We start from the raw sequence: 17,897 nt of genomic DNA, 5'->3' as shown, positions 1-17,897 counted from the left end.
GCCTCCCCCCATACCTTCCACGTCGTCTGTGGCTACTCTAAGAAAGCGCTCTGGCCACGCAAGTGACGCCGACAGTGAGGACACGCTGATATTCTCTGCGACCATTGATGAAAGCTCCGATAAAAGTGTTTGGGCCCGTGGCAAGGGGCAAGGCGAAGATGAGGCAACTTACGACGTCTCATTTCCAAAGTAAGCCCTCCACGAATATGCAAGAGCCAGCGGTTCACACCATTTTGTTTCTCCCGCTTAATGCCGCTGACAGCGTGAACCGACTTAGTCACCAAGCCACGTCTGCGTCTCTTTAGGTGCTTGTTCCGGGACAAATAACAGACCTGAGAATCAATGGCCGCAAGAACCGTTCTGGCGATAGACGTTACGCAATGTACTGCTCTCGGCGTATTGAACAAAGTCAATGTGCTGGGGAATATCAACGCACTTTCCTACATACCAGATGGCAAGGACTCAAGAGCAGGTGTTATATACAACGTCGACACTTCTATCAGTGACATTGATTTTCCCATTTTAATCAAACCAGTGACAGAAGCTGCTATCATCTCGCAAGCCCAATGTCTCGGGAACTGACGATGCGTAAAACTTGTTTTCAAGGGAGACAGTCTTCCATCGCCAGTAAGAGTTGGTCATTTTCGACACACAGTACGGCCATTCGGAAACTTCTTCAGTGTCGAAACTGCTGTAAAATAGGACACATGAGCGCTGTTTGCACAAGTTCTGCTGTGTGCTCCCGATGTTCGGAGCCGCATAACACAGAAGTCTGCCAAGCAGAAAATTGCAAATGCGACAATTTCCAAGTTCCTCTCGATGCGTCTTCAAAGGAGTGCCCAGATGTGATGAAGGAGATGCAAGTGCTGAGGAATATGGCCAGAGGCGGTTCCACCCACAAGAAGGCTGCTGCTAAAGTGCGACGTCGGTGTTCGCACCACTGGGAAACTTCTACGACACCTTCTGCCAAGGCCAGGAATACACCGCTACCTCATATTACGCACTCACCACCACAAGCACCAACAAGTACCAACAACAAGCATCCCCAGAAAGACGCAAGAATCATTGACCCGGACACGTGACCAGAGCTGCCGTCGATGACACCGTCATTATAGAGCCGCAGCATCACCCGCTGAAAGCTACGTCAGAGCGACTAAGTCGTGGCAGTCAAGATAACAAAGTAATAGATGTGATTAAGATCCTCATGAAGACCATTCGAGTAGTGCTGAATAATATTCACACTCCGGCTGCTCATGGTGCTCTTCAAATATTGAACACCTTGAATCCGGTGCTATCAAGTCTAGAGAAGTACCACGGCTCTTTCTCTGCAGACCTTCCGTAAAAAATTGAAAGAGGCGTTATTTTCCAATGAAATGTCCAAACCGTTAAAACCTGAATTTCAGATTTTCGGCCTCTTGTATTCAAGAATGAGTTTCCAATTATCGTCATTTGTGAACCACGCCTTCACAATGCTATACAAATATTCAAATACGAAGCGTTCCGATCTGAAATCTGTGACGAAAACAGTAAGGTCATTGTTTACATCAAATGCGAACTCACATATATTGAGCACCAAGTAACACCGGATGACAGAAACCAACACGTGTGCCTGACAGTTAAGAATAAGAACGTGAATTCCACGCCAGTGCCTGTATATATTTCGCCTTCAGGTTGCTTTGACCCTACAAGAATAAGTGTCATTATATCAGTGACACCTGGGCCATGGATTATTACTGTGATGTTAACGCTCATCACCCGCTCTGGGGCAGCCAGAAGATGGACCATCGGGGAAGACATTTCTCCTTCTTTGCGTCTGACCCCCAACTATACTGTTTAAATGACGGCACTTTTACGTTTTTAAGGGGTGTGACACATAGTATTGCTGTCTAAACCTAAATATCATGTCAAGTAGCCTAATGAACCAAGGTGCAGTGGTTTGCGAACAATAAAACTCATGGCAGTGATCACGTTCCCACCTATACAAAGATCAAGGGGCTAAGCAAGTCGCAGATCACTTCCTCTTCACGGATCGACTGGTCAAAGTACAGGTCATCCACAAAGAAGCAATGTGAGGGAAACCAAGAAGGTTCTCTTAAAAGCCTAGAAGGTATAATGAAAGCCGCTATCCAAGAGGCAAAGTTTAATTGTGGAACTTTGTCAAGTTTTTGCGGATATGAAGTGGACTTCGAGCAATTCGTCGTCACGCCGAACGACGTTATAGGCACACAAAACTCATCTACGGCTTAATGAAGACGAGACGTCTACAAAAGAAGACTCAACGTCGAATAAATGCTCCACAGTCGCTACGATGAAAGTCATTATGTGAGTCGTTCGATCCCCACAAAGCTCTTTCGCAAACATGGCGAATAATCCTTGGCCTACGAACATTGCCACAACAACATCGCGTGTTCAAATGCCTTGCTCCCCACCAAAGCCGACGTGAAATCGATGTAGCAACGTGGAGCAACGGTTTGGTTCCTCCTTCGTGAAAATGCAGCCGCCTTGTGCCCCAGCTCAAACAAGGCAAATCGCCATTGGACATGGTCTCTTATCACCCCATCGCGCTTGCCAGCTGTTTTGAAAGGAGATGGAGAAAATGGTGAAGAATCGCCTAGAGTGGTACCTGGAACAAAACATATACCCCGATGTTTTGACCGGCTTTCGACGTGGATGGTCTTCCGTAGACATTGTTGTTGACCTTGTCACGTCTGTACAACAGCAGAAAAGCCTAAAGTGATTATCAACGGCGGTGTTCTTGGATGTTAAGGGCGCTTATGACAATGTATTGTTTGAAACCATCTTTGACACCTTGGGCAACATAGGAGTGGGGGGCCGCGTCTACCGATAGATCTACAGGGATTCGAAGGACTGAACCTTCTTTGTTCAGACAGAAGGTGGTGCAACAAGCCACCATTATACTTATCATGGTGCACCTCAACGTGGGGTCTTAAGCCCTATACTTTTCAACCTTGCGCTCATCGGCTTCGTTGACGTGCTGCCGAAATCTGTACATCTCTCAATCTACGCAGACGACATGTACATCTGGACATCAGTGGTCACGCTTCTACACGTACGAGCCAGGTTTCAGAGAGCGGCTACACTGACGTCAAACTACCTTCAAGGACGAAGACTTGAGCTGTCATTTAAGAAATGCTCACTGTTTGTGTTTTTTCACAAGGCAATGACACCATACGACGTCAGAATTTATAGACACACAATCAGCTATAAAAAAACACGGTTTCCTGGGAATAATAATAGATCTGGACTTTTCCTGGAGCCCTCTCATCGCTTTCATGAAAAAGAAACTCACCATGATTACACACTTTCTAAGGTTTTTTGCGGCAAACTCATGGGGTGCATCGGTACGAGCCATGCTTCAACTGTACACTGCACTTTTTCTCAGCTTCATGCGCTATAGCCTACCTGTGTTTGGCAATACCCGAATATCAAACGTACATGTCCTCCAGTCAATACAAGCTCAAGCACTGAAAATATGCCTCGGGCTTCCGAGATGCGCATCCTCAGCAGTGACTGTCACAATCACTCATGAACACCCTATTACAACCTACATTCGTGTCGATGCTTTAGGAACGCACGTAAGACACGCCATCGAGATTAAATTGCATCACCTCGCCTCTCTTCGAACTTCCAGGCCACGTTCTGCACTATTATTGCTCCACATCGCACGGTGATTCCCGCAAACTTCAGGCACGCAGCAAGACCGTCGTTTTCATTGTGGTGTCTACATCCACTGGAAGCCATGACAACCATCCTCGAATTGCGAAAGAAAAATTTGTCAAACTTAGCCCTAAAACAAACAACATTACTGTTTCTGCTTGCGAAACACAGTGGACGCATTCACACTTACACACATTGGTCGATTACTTAAGCAAGCTCAAATGGTGCAGTGATAATTCCGCAGAAATCCGTCACGATATAGTTCAGGACATCGCATCTGACATCATCCACGACTTCAGAACTAGCCGCCATTCATGCCACCCTGAAGTTTCTAGATGAAGAACCGCTGCAGACATGGCCAATCTTATCGGACTCCAAAGCAGCCCTCCAGGGCATTGCCTCGCCATATTGTCATGGACCAAATGAACAGCTTGTCGCTGCAAAAAGACTGCTTCATCACCGGGCTATAGAGAAACAACACGACACAGCGTATCAATGAATACCGGGCCACTGCAGCATCGATGGAGACGATCGTGCAGATGAAGCAGCCCGATCTGCTCATAATGATGCCCCTCTTGCAGCTATAACATTATCAAGAACGGATGCCGCTACAAGGCTTTGATCACTTGCACGAGAACTAAGACGCGCTCAGTGGAATTCACCGGCATTCACCAACGTCCTCTTGACAGGCATGCTTGGCGACACAGACAAGAAGTACGCTGGCCTTCTCAAAAAGAAATGTACGTCTTTAATCAGGTTGCAGAAGAAGGTGATGGAACTGGAGAGTAGACTGGCAGAGGCCGAAAAAGAGTACATTTCGGGCGAACCCACACGGGAAAAGCGGTCCCCTACAGAGTGGATCCCCAGGCCTCCTGAGCAGCATGCCCTCACGGGCCACTAGTCACCAGTCACCCGGGTGGCCTTACACCCTCTCTACAGCGTGGTTGTCTCTGCCTCAGAAGACGCCTCTATCAAGGTCTGGGATTACGATACTGGAGACAGGCCATCGGGAATGGGTGCGCATGGTCAGAGTCAACTCCGATGGCTCCCTCTTGGCCAGCTGTTCTAATGACCAGATGGTTTGTGTGTGGGTGGTGGGCACCAATGAGTGCAAGCTGGAACTTCGGGAGCACGACCACGTGGTGAATTGCATCACGTAGGCACCCGAGAGCGCCCACCCGCACCTGGGAGACAACAGCAGCGGAGACAGCAACCGGCGGCTGGCTGGCAGTGGCGCAGGCCGGGCCCAGGTGGACTTTTCCTGGCATCGGACTCGCTGGACAAAACCATCAAGCTGTGGGACGTCAGCACGGGCCTGGCCGCCTTCACCCTGGTGTGCCACGACAATCGGGTGCGTGGTGTCAAGTTGCACCCCGGTGGCATATACCTGCTGGGCTGCTCCGACGACAAGACGTTGCGTGTCTGAGGGCTGGCACACCAGCGATGCTGCAACATGATGATGATGATGATGATGATGATGACCTCTTATCGCTGGCGCTCACCCACAGACGGGGATGGGCCAAGAACCGGTCGGAAGGATACTTAAATGAAACTAAAATGAAAATGAAGGCAATCTGAAAAAGTAGTTTAAAAATAACACTACCAAGAAAACAAAAATGTTTGCTGAGCAAGCGGTCAAACCGTCTCTTGTTTTTGATAGACATAACTACGAATTATAAACTAAAGATCTGAAAAGGTTGGGGTTCACTAGCACGGTATTCTTTTAGTTGCGTTGATGTAATCAAACACAGTGGAGCATACATCCCTGTGGCATTAACCAAATGAAGTTCCGCCAAGTGATAAATTTACTGGTAGAATTACTTGTATTCCTAGCTTCTGTAATGTGGCTACTGAAAATCTTTTTCTCTGATAAGAATAACGATGGCAGAATAAAAATAAATGTTCAATTGTTTCAATTTCATTGCACCAAACGCATAGCGGTGACGCTTTGAGTCGAGCTTTGTTAAGGTAATAATTTAGTTGTGGAACTGCACAGCGCAATCTTCTATAAGTGACCTCCAACTGGCGAGATACACACCACTGTTTATTCCAGCAATAGCTCAAATGCTCGAAATCTTCGACACCGGAGGCCTATCTCGCTAGCCGAACGTCCTCTTCTCTAATCTGCCTGTTACCCACTACCCACCGGCTCATACCCAAATCACATATGCAGTAACAATATTTATGTATTTATTTTATCCTCAATGTCAAATGGCATTACAGAGGGGGGTGGGTTGTTACAAAAAATTAACTGAACAAAAAGCAGTGAATACGGTTAGATCGCTAAAAGAGATCTCTTATAAATACAATTTTGTCCAATACATTTATATAATAATATGTCTTAGCTAAAACAGCACAGAACATATTTATACCATGTCAGCTAATTCAACAAAAAAACCTTATTATACAATGTTAGCTGATGTATCGCGGAAGAAGTTGTTATCACTTATAGCGATAATGTCACCAGGAAGTCTGTTCCACTCCTTTGATGCTCGAGGCAAAAATGAATTGAAGAACGTTTTGGTGTTGCATGAAGGTATGCCTATATTAAGAGAGTGAACAAAGTGGTGGGAAATGTGCTAAGGGTGAAGAAGTAGTTCGCATGCTGGAAGAGATGATGGTACGTGTTCAAAAACGGAGTGCAAGAAAAGTTTTCATGGTTGAAATGCTCCTGGTTCTGTTATAATTATACAATATAAAACGAACGGAGTTCTTCTAAACAAGGGGAACAGAAGTTACCAGATTATTATAGGTGTGGTCCCATATGGCTGTAGCATATTCTAGTTTAGAGCGTATTAGTGTTTTATAAAGCTGCAGTTTTAAGCCACATGGAGCATTAAAAAGGCTACGTCGTAAATAGCCAAGTATGCGGGTAGCATTGATTATTATGTATTCGGTATGAGGTGTCCAGCTTAGAATAGTTGTTATATGAAATCCAGGATACTTATAAGAGTTATAAGAATCCAGAAGAATGTTATTGTGACAGTAAAGAGGTGAGGTAGTAGAGGTTTTTGATAAACACATGATTTTGCACTTTTTGGTGTTGTGGTCCATGAGCTATTTTTCACGTACGCCAGTTAGATAGAGCGTTAAAATCAGCTTGCAATATGTTTATGTTTAGTTTTTATTGAAAGTTTATTGAAATTGATTGGTTACAAATGGTGGTTACAATGGGGTTTACTACTGATACAGAGGGAGGTCCCAAAGTCAAGAGACTGTACAGGGGACCTCCCATAAGAGCTGAGTAAACAAAAGTACTTTAACGCAACAAAGATGTGTACACAAAGTAAACACTCAAAAAGAAGCAATTAACACTGAAACATCGTTGGATTATTTAAAAATTACAAAAGAAAGCAGAGATGATGAAATGATGAAATGACTATGCTGAATGCAGATAATTCCGAAGGTTGATTTTGAATGCGTGGAAATTGGAGATATTTTTAACATGGCATGGTAATGAGTTCCATAGTTGTGTGGCTGAAAAGTTAGTAGTGAACTTACCATAATTAGTTCTGGGTTTCGGTAATAAGAAGCTATTGCTGGATGCGAAACGTGTTGACAAAGAGTAAGGATACTGGCTTTTGATGATTATAGGGAACGGGAGCTTTCCGCTGATGGATTTGTGGATTAGTATTGCGAGGGAATATTTATGTAGTTATGTCATTATCATTAGTAGTTTCTTGAAAAATCACACTGTCATCAGCAATCAAATGAACGTTTGATGATACAACTGATGAGAGGTATTTAATATTAATAAAAAAAGAACAGGGAGCCTCTAACAAATCCTTGCAGAATGCCAGAATGAACTACGTGAAAAAAATAATTGTAACTGTTGCAGTAACGAATTGTGCTCTCTTAGTGATAAAGCACTCAATCCACAGTTTGTTACAGACAAGACTTAGTTGGTGCAGTTTGTAAAGTAGCAGTCTATGGGAAACCTTGTCAAAAGCACTTGAGGAACCTACAAAATTGCAGTTGGCGTGGTAAGATTTTCCAAGAATCTGATGTAAGTGATGAGTGACTGCTAACAACTGTGTTTCACGACAATACTTTTTTACGAAAGCTATGTTGTGCAGAAGTTAAAAATGAATATGATTTCCAAAAATTTGCTCTCTTTGTAAATATACTAATTAAATAAGTGGGACGATAATTGTTCGGACAGTGTATATTACTAGATTTGTGGAGTACAACAACTTTGCCGATTTTTTCATTGACTAGGAATAGTAGAATTATGCAGTGACTGTTGGAAAATTTTTTAGTACAATAGAATCGTAAGCACAAGTACTTTTATTATAGAATTGTATTATTGCCATCATAACCAGGAGGCGAATCATTTCAAGTGATTCAATGGGGCGTACAACTCCAACAATTCCAATAATTATTGATGACATGGGTGAATATTTTTGTAAAATTTCGCTAGGTATATTATTGCAGTTATCTAAAGACAAGTTTTCGATAAAATATTTGTTAGGAACAGCAGCGCAATGGCCTTCACTAATTTCGTTACCGAATCAGTTGATCAAGGAAATATGGTTGTCGGACAGTGGCCTATTTACTCGGCACAACTTTTTGCGTTTGTTTGTTACATGGACGGAAAAGCATTAGTAAGAAAGTCATCTATAGGGGATTCATTTGTAGATATGTAGACGTATGATGCAGATTTGTAGGCAGCAAACCGGGGATGGTTAGTCGGTAAACATTTTGCGGCACAAAAAAACGTTTCTTTTTGTTATATAAACGTTTGATGTGAGCTTTCTGCCATGACACACGCGCGTTAGATATGACGGTACGGCAAGGAGTATACTTCATGATTTGTCCATCAGCATCACCTGCAAATTTATTCCAGTTAGACTGCACTGAACGGTTATTCAAACTTTTTAAAAATGTGTCTAGAAGATTTGATAGTTTACTGTTAATCGTGTAAAAGTTTGCTCTCTTACAGTGCTGTTTCCTTTTATTTTTTTATCTGCTTTAGCACAGGGCGCTATAAATGAAAATGATAGTAATGATTGATCACTAATGCCTGGTGTACAGGATATAGCGGCAACTAAGTGTGGTTGCTTTGTTAATATCAGATATAGAATCCTAGCACTGCTAGTAGTTGCCCTAGGGACGTTACTACTTCTGTCGGAGAAAACACTCAACATAGGTTAATAAATTCACTCGGCTGAGACGAAGATGGTAATGAGTAAGGTGCGTTTGCATTCCATAACTAGAAAAGGTAAAATATCCGAGTAGAAACAAATGATGTGATAAGGATCGTGTGGACACAATATCAATTGCGTCATGAAGTTCATCGGCACATGCTAAAGATAAAGAAGGACATCGATAGCGTATTTCTAATACTATATTGTGGTTGCCGATGGTTACTATAGCTCAAACTAGCTTTAGTTCAGTAATAATATGGATACAGGAAGAAGGAATGCTTCGTTGAAAAGAATGCCGCCTCCCATCCGATCTCAATGGTATATGTGAAAGTGGTTTGCGTCATCCAAAATTTCTTGATCACGGACATGTGCATGATTGGACGTAAAAACAGCGCAAAAATACATACAAACACGCAAGAAGAGACGACAAGGTGCTGAACTTGCAAATAATTTTTATTAGAACGAACACAAACATATATCAGACAGACGTCACATTGCGCAACATAGTGGCTGCGCAGCTGAGCTAACAGGATACAAAAAAGAATTTAATCACAAAAAATTGACACTTACGTAAACACTGAAGAAATGAAAATCAAAAAAGAAATAATGATCACATCTACTCGCAAAAACATGCATGACCATCGAAAATACTAACAATCACTTTAACCCGACGGCGCTGAACCCAGGCGTCCAACCTCATTTTCATCAAGTGCCACGGACCGTTTGCTCACGCATCTTTCCCTCTTATATTCAATGTAAAGAGACGCCATCACCTCTCTAGTACATTTGTCCGGATGGCCAAAGAAACAAGTGCTTTTGTCCACGAATGGATGGCAGCCACACTCCTTGTAATGAGCTGGAAAATGCAATCGGTCTTTGTATATTTGCTCTGTTTTCACATCCAAACACGAACCACCAACTACCCCAACTTTCGCTTCTCATGTGCACTAAGCCACGTTTCAATCAAAGCAATTATCTTTGCAATGCATGTATCAATAGCTAATGGTAAAGAGTTTTGTTTAGTGCACTTCTATCGTTATAAAAATGAACGGATACCTGAAGGTATGATTTCCTGTCACCTACCCTGGCACAACTCTAAGTAAATGCGTTACGTTAAGAAGCCCGCGCATTATCTGTCACCTTTTAAAAAATCGATACGTTTTCTTACATCTATAACTTTTTCGCACTCCATAGAAAATACATCTAAAATTATTAATTAGTATCAACTTGTAACGCAGCTTGAGTGACGAAGAACCGGGCTGAGCTTTCTCAATGTTGTTAAGGTTTCTTTTTACGCCCCGCCGCGGTGGCCTAGTGGCTAAGGTACTCGGCTGCTGACCCGCAGGTCGCGGGATCAAATTCCGGCTGTGGCGGCTGCATCGCCGATAGAGGCGGAGATGCTGTAGGCCCGTGTGCTCAGATATGGGTGCACGTTAGAGAGCACCAGGTGGTCGAAGTTTCCGGAGTCCTCCACTACGACGTCACTCATAATCATATGGTAGTTTTGGGACGTTAAATCCCACATATCATTCAATCATCATTAGGCTTTTTACGTGCCTCCCCCGTTGCGACAGAAAAATCTTCGCCGAATTAGATGTTTTTAATCTTTAGTTGATTGTGCAGTGACAGTACTTTCCCTTTTGTTTTGAAGTTAGTGAACTTGGCGACAATGGGGTGGCATTTAGTAGGTGAGTGGTTGCCCAAATGGTGCACGCTTTTAAATGACACCTGGGAAAACTGTCAAGAACAGCAAAATAGAATTAATCAATTTTGCTTCGGTATGATGCCAGGTTTTTTTTTAGAGTCCGGAACTCCATGAAAGATCAAATTGTCCCTATAGGACCTGTCCTCTAGCTTGGTTAGTCTAGATTGCACATGAGAATACTCGTCAGTTAGTGCTTTCACGCTTTTTTGCATACTTGTTAGTTGTACCATCATACTAACCAGTTTATTAGATTTCTTTTCTTCCACTTTTTCTAGTCGCTTCCGGATACCAGTAATTTCACCATGATTGTTTCTTTGTTCGGCTTTAATTGCTTTGACATCAGTAGCAAGCTGCGACTGACACTTCAAGCTCTGTATAAAACGCGAGTGCACATCTTTCAACATATGGAATAAAAGATTCATTTCTTTGACAGTGTTTACGGCTAAGTCTTTGCGCTGTGGTTCGGGTATTGGGCGCAGGGTTAGTTTCAATATCACCGGAGCAAGGCAAAGTGTAAGCCATTGAAGAGCAGTCGCACTGAGTCACGCACAATATCCGTGGGCGCGGTAAGAGCAGTAAACAGCGGTTGTTAGATCTTCTAGCGCGTAGTGAAGAAGAACACACCTGCATGGCGACGAAATAGCGGATTAGAGCTGTGCAAAGATCACTGCTCTCGTACCTACTGAAGGCGGCGTCCAGGTGTTTCTTCTTAGAGCTGTCCGTGGTGATTGCTGTTGTTGTCGATGGGCCTGGTAGATCATCAAAGAGTACCCAGGGGGAGTAAATGCTCCGCATGTGTTGAACGGCTACACTGACGAGGTTTGTTGTCAATAGCGGCACCCCTACTTGCACCAAGCCAGCTGAGCAAGTTGATAACCACGGCAGGATAATTGCAAGAAAGGCTTGCATGGTGAAAAAATAATGGCTTAGAGATGTGCGAAGACCACTGCTTTCATACCCGAAAATTCTCAGCAGTTGCACTTCACCACCTTAACAATTTAAGCTGAATAGTTCAAATAAGATCACGAAGTTCAGACTCATCCGTTCTTTTATGTTCGAAGCCCGCAAGCACAAAAATAGACAAATTTGTGTACTACATATCATTCCCATGGTCGCTCAACAATCGCAGCACCAGAGTTTCTTCCAGTTAATTTTAGAAAACTAGAGATTGCGCCACCTTAGAGCGCTGAATCGAAGTAGAGCGTCAATCCCAAGTGCTCACGAACGTCGACAGTCAATGCTCCTTATGGTAGAAAATCAATCTTGTAAGATCACAGCCTCTAAAACACTGCGGAGCTGATATACACTTCATTGCGGAACAGACCCCGTTTTCAGGAAGGACAGCACCCAAAGCAATACTTCGAATTCACCGTGATCTCTAAGTAGGCTGGTCGTGCAAAAACGTGCATATTTAGAGGTTCACGAGCACTAATGAACACGTGTGCAATGGTTCGTGTATGGCACACGTATGCCATAGCTCAACAGCATGCGCTTGAATGAATGAATCACCTATACAAAGATCAAGGGGCTAAGCAAGTCGCAGATCACTTCCTCTTTACGGATCGACTGGTCAAAGTACAGGTCATCCACAAAGAAGGAATGTGAGGGAAACCAAGAAGGTTCTCTTAAAAGCCTAGAAGAAGAGATAAAGCCGCCATCCGAGAGGCAAAGTTTAATTGTGGAGTTTTGTCAAATTTTAGTGGATATGAAGTGCAGTTGGAGCGACTTCGACCAATTCGTCGTCACGCCGAATGACGTTGTAGGCCCACAAAATTCATCTACGGCTTGATGAAGACGAGACGTCTACAAAAGAAGAGTCAACGCCGAATAAATTCTCTACAGTCGCTACGAGGAAAGTAATTATGTGAGTCTCTCAATCCCCACAAACCTCTTTCGCAAATACGGAGAATAATCCGTGGCCTACGAACATTGCCACAACAACATCGCCCATTCAAATGCCTTTCTCGCCACCAAAGCCGACGTGAAATCGATGTAGCAGAAGACGTCTGCGCCAGGGTTGCCAACAAGGGATCGGCAATCACCGTGAGTAACCTACGAAATGCGCCGATGTCCAAAGACACTCGGATGAACATTATGTTTTCTCCAGAGGAGCTTCAGGCAGCATTGGCAACAAGCACTCGTCATCTCCTGGACCCGATAGAGTCACTTACGTAGCCCTTGCTAACCTAGGACAAACAGCTCGGCGTGCATTTTTAGTTGTATAATATATTTCGTGGAGCAACGGTTTGGTTCCTCCTTCATGAAAATGCAGCCACCTTGTGCCCCTGTTCAAACCAGGCAAATCGCCATTGGACATGGTCTCTTATCGCCCCATCGCGCTTGCCAGCCGTTTTGAAAAGGTGATGGAGAAAATGGTGCTGAATCGCCTAGAGTGGTACCTGGAACATAACAGATACTCCGATGCTTTGACCGGCTTTCCACGTGGATGGTCTTCCATAGACAATATTGTTGACCTTGTCACGTCTGTACAACAGCAGAAAGGCTTAAAGAGATTATCAATGGCAGTGTTCTTGGACGTTAAGGGCGCATATGACAATGTATTGCTTGAAGCCATCTTTGACACCTTGGGCAAAATTGGAGTGGGGGGCCGCGTCTACCGATAGATCTACAGTTATTCGAAGGACAGAACCTTCTTTGTTCAGACAGAAGATGGTGAAACAAGGCACCATCATACTTTTCATGGTGTACCTCAACGTGGGGTCTTAAGCCCCATACTTTTCAACCTTGCGCTCATCGGCTTCGTTGACGTTCAGCCGCGATCCGTGCAGCCCTCGATCTACGCAGACGACATCCGCATCTGGGCATCAGTGGTCACGCTTCTACACGAACGAGACAGGCTTCAGAGAGCGGCTGCACTGATGTCAAACCTCCTTTAAGGACGAAGACTTGAGCTGTCATTGAAGAAATGCTCACTGGTTGCGTTTTAGCGCAAGGCAATGACCCCATACGTCGTCAAAATTAATAGACACACAATCACCTATCAAAAAACACAGCTTCCTGGGAATAATAATAGATCTGAACTTGTCCTGGAGCCCACACATCGCTTTCATGAAAAAGAAACTCACCATGAGAACCCACTTTCTTAGGTTTATTGTGGCAAACTCTTGGGGTGCATCGGTATACGAACCATGCTTGAACTGTACACTGCACTTTTTCTCAGTTTCATGCGCAATAGCCTACCTGTGTTCGGCAATACTCGAATAACAAACGTACGTGTGCTACAGTCAACACAAGCTCAAGCATTGAGAATATGCCTCGGGCTTTCGAGAGGCGCATCCTCAGCAGTGACTGTCACAATCGCTCATGAACACCCTATCACAACCTACAATCATGTCTATGCTTTAAGGACGCACATAAGACAGGCCACCCGGTTTCAATTGCATCACCTCGCCTCCCTTCGAACTTCCAGGCCACGCTCTGCTTTCTGCACTATTATTGCTCCACATCGCATGGTGATTACTGCAAACTTCAGGCACGCAGCAAGACCGTCGTTTCCATTGTGGTGTCTACATCTACTGGAAGCCGTGATAACCATTCCCGAAGTGCGAAAGAAAAATTTGTCAAACTTAGCTCTAAAACAAACAACATTACTGTTTCTGTTTGAGAAACACAGTGGACGCATTCACGTTTACACTGATTGGTCAATTACTTATGCAACCTCAAATGGTGCAGTGATAATTCCGGATAAATCCGTCACGATATAGTTCAGGACATCGCATCTGACATCATGCACGACATCCGAACTCGCCGCCATACATGACGCCATGGAGTTCCTAGTTGAAGAACCGCAGCAGACATGGCCAATCTTATTGGACTCCAAAGCAGCCCTCCAGGACATTGCCTCGCCATATCGTTACGGACCAAATGAACAGCTACTCGCTGCAAAAAGACTGCTTCATCACCGGGCTATATAGAAACAACATGACATAGCGTATCAGTGAATACCGGGCCACTGCAGCATCGATGGAGACGATCGTGCAGATGAAGCAGTCCGATCTGCTCATAATGATGCCCTTCGTGCAGCTATACCATTATCAAGAACGGATGCCGCTACTAACCTTCGATCACTTGCACGAGAACTAACACGCGCTCAGTGGAATTCACCGGCATTCACCAACGTCCGCCTTTGTAAATTGGACCCACACCTGCAGCTCTGTCTTTCATCAGGAATAACCAGAGCTGAGGTGCTGAGGATTGGGGTGGCCTTTAGGAATGCATATTTGTTTCGAATCGGAATGACCAGCAGCCGGACATGCGACAACTGTGGCTGCGCGGACACATTTTCCCATCTTCTCGGCGAACGTCCTCGCTTCAGTGCGCCAAGAAAAGAACTGTCAAAATTTTGAGACATACAAGACAATCGCCAATTGTCGGATGAAAGGGCATTAGGACACTGGCGGAGACCATTATCGGCACGCAAGGCGAGAGCGTTGTTGCACTTCTTGCGGGCAAGTGGTCTAAGGCGTTCTTCAACGTCTCTTTTCTCTATCCTTTTATTCCCCTTACCCCCTTCCCCAGCAGAGGGTAGCCAGCTGGTCTGAGAACTGGCTAACCTCCCAGCCCTTCCTCCTTCAATCCTCCTCCTCCTCCTTACGAAGAAGAACTGCGTAGAAGAAAATCGCACAGCACCAGGGATTCAGTGCCTTCTGGGGACTCCACAGGAAGCACTGCCATTTCAGCGTCTACGCGTAGTTATTAATTTACGCATGAGCACTTATAGACTATACGCATCTCCATTCATATGTACACGTCATTTGTAATAATAAATGCAAACCATTTTCTAGCGAAATTTGGATACTTTGAGTGCATCTATCTATCTATCTATCTATCTATCTATCTATCTATCTATCTATCTATCTATCTATCTATCTATCTATCTATCTATCTATCTATCTATCTATCTATCTATCTATCTATCTATCTATCTATCTATCTATCTATCTATCTATCTATTTATTTATTTAGACGCTCGCGACTTTCTGCTCTCTTGGGCGTTTCAATAATGGTATCGATACCAAACTTGGTATGGCATAACATGATGATATGTCGAGTATTACTGACTAGTCATAACATGAAAGACATGACATGTATGTCATAAATGTTATAATATGCACTTCGTGGTGTTGCTGCTCTTGTGGTGGTTTCGATCAGATCAGAAACTGGTATGGTACATGACTGCTTGGCAAACGCAAGTGACAGCCCCTTACGTGGAAATCATTACATGCATGTTTTATTTTATTTCATTTCTTTACTCTCAATGCCGTACGGCGTTACAGAGAGGGGGGGTACAATATTAAACAATCAAGAGAAAAGACAACAGCGGGGTGGTTACAAAAAAATTGCCCGCAGCTTCCCTCGGGGGAACACTGAGGAGGATGCGGAGCATATAATTGGTTAACGGGGTGTTAAAGTGCGACTTACTTGGGTCGATGGCTAAATTGGTTAACGTGGTTGTGAAATGGGGTGTTAAATTGCGACTTACTTGGGTCGATGGCTAAATTGGTTAACGTTGTTGTAGGAGGGGGTGTTAAATGAGTGAACACGTACACACGTATGCGAAAGGGCGGCGCTGGTCGAAGCGACGTCGATCATTGTGTTTGTGGATTCGTTGGAATTCATTTCACCGCGACCTTGGACGTCGACGGGCCGTACAAACCAACCGACGAGCGGAAACTGAGCGAGCGAGCGCCGACCTTGAGTATATATACAGCACGACGGCGCATGCACTGTCAGCTGTTGAATGTTCTCGAAGCGCGACGCCACATGCGCGTCCACTGGAGAATCAGGAGAATTGTAGATGTCGAACGCGGTGTGTAGAGGAGGAAGGGTGCACAGATGGTGGAGGAGTGAAGCGCGCGTGGTGTGTAGAGGAGGAAGGGATGCACAGATGGTGGAAGAGTGGGAGACGGCGCGACGGCGCATGCGCGCGCGTCAGCTGTCGAATGTTTGAGAAGCGGTGCGGACGGCGCGGACGGCGCACTACAAGGCGCGAGTATAAGATGCTTCCGCATCTAAAAGTGATTGCTGACAGTGGACCTAAAGTGCGCAGCGTCGCTGATGGAGATGATGGAGGCTGGAAGGCGATTCCACTGCACACTGGTCATTGGGACAAACGAGTTCAGTTAGAGGTTTGTTCGGGAGTTTGGCACACCAACTTTTAACGGGTGATCAATGCAGGATGACACGTATGATGGAACTGAAAAAAGGGATTGTTTTAAGGTCTGATTGGTGTAAAATATTTTATGAAAAACACATGGGCGGGATATCATACGACGAGTTGCAAGATCAAGTAGTTGTACTACCTGTTTCATGTTAGTGACACTGGATGACCGGGAATAATCAGAGAGACTGAAACGAGCGGCCCGATTTTGGATAGCTTCAAGCGTGGAGACAAGATTATGAGAATGTGGATCCCATACAGAAGAGGCATATTCAATCTTCGGCCGTACAAGGGTTTTGTAAAGCTGCAGTTTTAATGATGTGGGAGCTCGAGAGAAATTTCGTCGAAGGAGGCCGAGCATGCGGTTCGCATTATTGCTAATATATTCAATGTGCGAGTGCCATAAAAGGTTATCTGAAATCTGAACGCCCAGGTATTTGTAGGTGGTAACCGATAATAGAGGGGAGCCATTCAGGAAATATGTGTTTACAGGGGTGTGCTTGATTGTTCGAGTTAACCTCATATATTTGCACTTGTCGAAGTTTAGTTTCATTAGCCAGGTGTTGCACCAGGCTGAGATTGTGTTAAGGTCGGTTTGAAGTTGTGAGGGATCAGAAAGTTCACATATATTTCTATATATAACACAATCGTCAGCGAATCGTCAGCAATCACAGCGTCATCAATCGTCATGTAACAAACTGACGACATGCCACACTCATGATGCCCTCGTGGTCGTTTCACTAGCTTCAAACACACCAATTTGGTATTACGTAACGCGAACGGACGACGAAGGTAAATGACAAGTCAAAATATGATAATCATGACATGCTTGTCATGTGAAACATCACTACATGCTACACTCATAGTGCGATCACGTTCGTTTCGCTATCTTCAAATATTTCAAAGTTGGTGTTACGTGACGTCAATGGATGACAGAGGTGTGTGATTGGTGCAAACATAATAATCATGACATGCTTGTCATGTAAGAAAATGACAACATACCGTGCTCGTGATCCGCTCGCGGCCGTTTCGCTCGCTTCACATATTCTAAATTCGGTATTACGTGATGTGCATTTACAATGAAGGTAAATGACACTTCCAAACATGATAATCATGTTTGGAAGTGTCAAACATGATAATCATGGCATGCGTGTTGTGTGAAACATGACTACATGCTACGCTCATA

At 44.3% G+C, this 17,897-nt stretch overlaps 1 pseudogene; it reads left to right on the top strand.

Moving 5' to 3' along the window:
- The first annotated feature begins 4,369 nt into the window (after positions 1-4,369).
- On the top strand, positions 4,370-5,104 carry LOC142775142 (lissencephaly-1 homolog; annotated as a pseudogene).
- The last annotated feature ends 12,793 nt before the right edge of the window (positions 5,105-17,897 follow it).

This window comes from Rhipicephalus microplus, chromosome X (assembly GCF_043290135.1).
Source record: "Rhipicephalus microplus isolate Deutch F79 chromosome X, USDA_Rmic, whole genome shotgun sequence".
Classification (NCBI taxonomy): Eukaryota; Metazoa; Arthropoda; class Arachnida; order Ixodida; family Ixodidae; genus Rhipicephalus; species Rhipicephalus microplus.
This window is presented reverse-complemented; position numbering and strand designations above follow the sequence as displayed.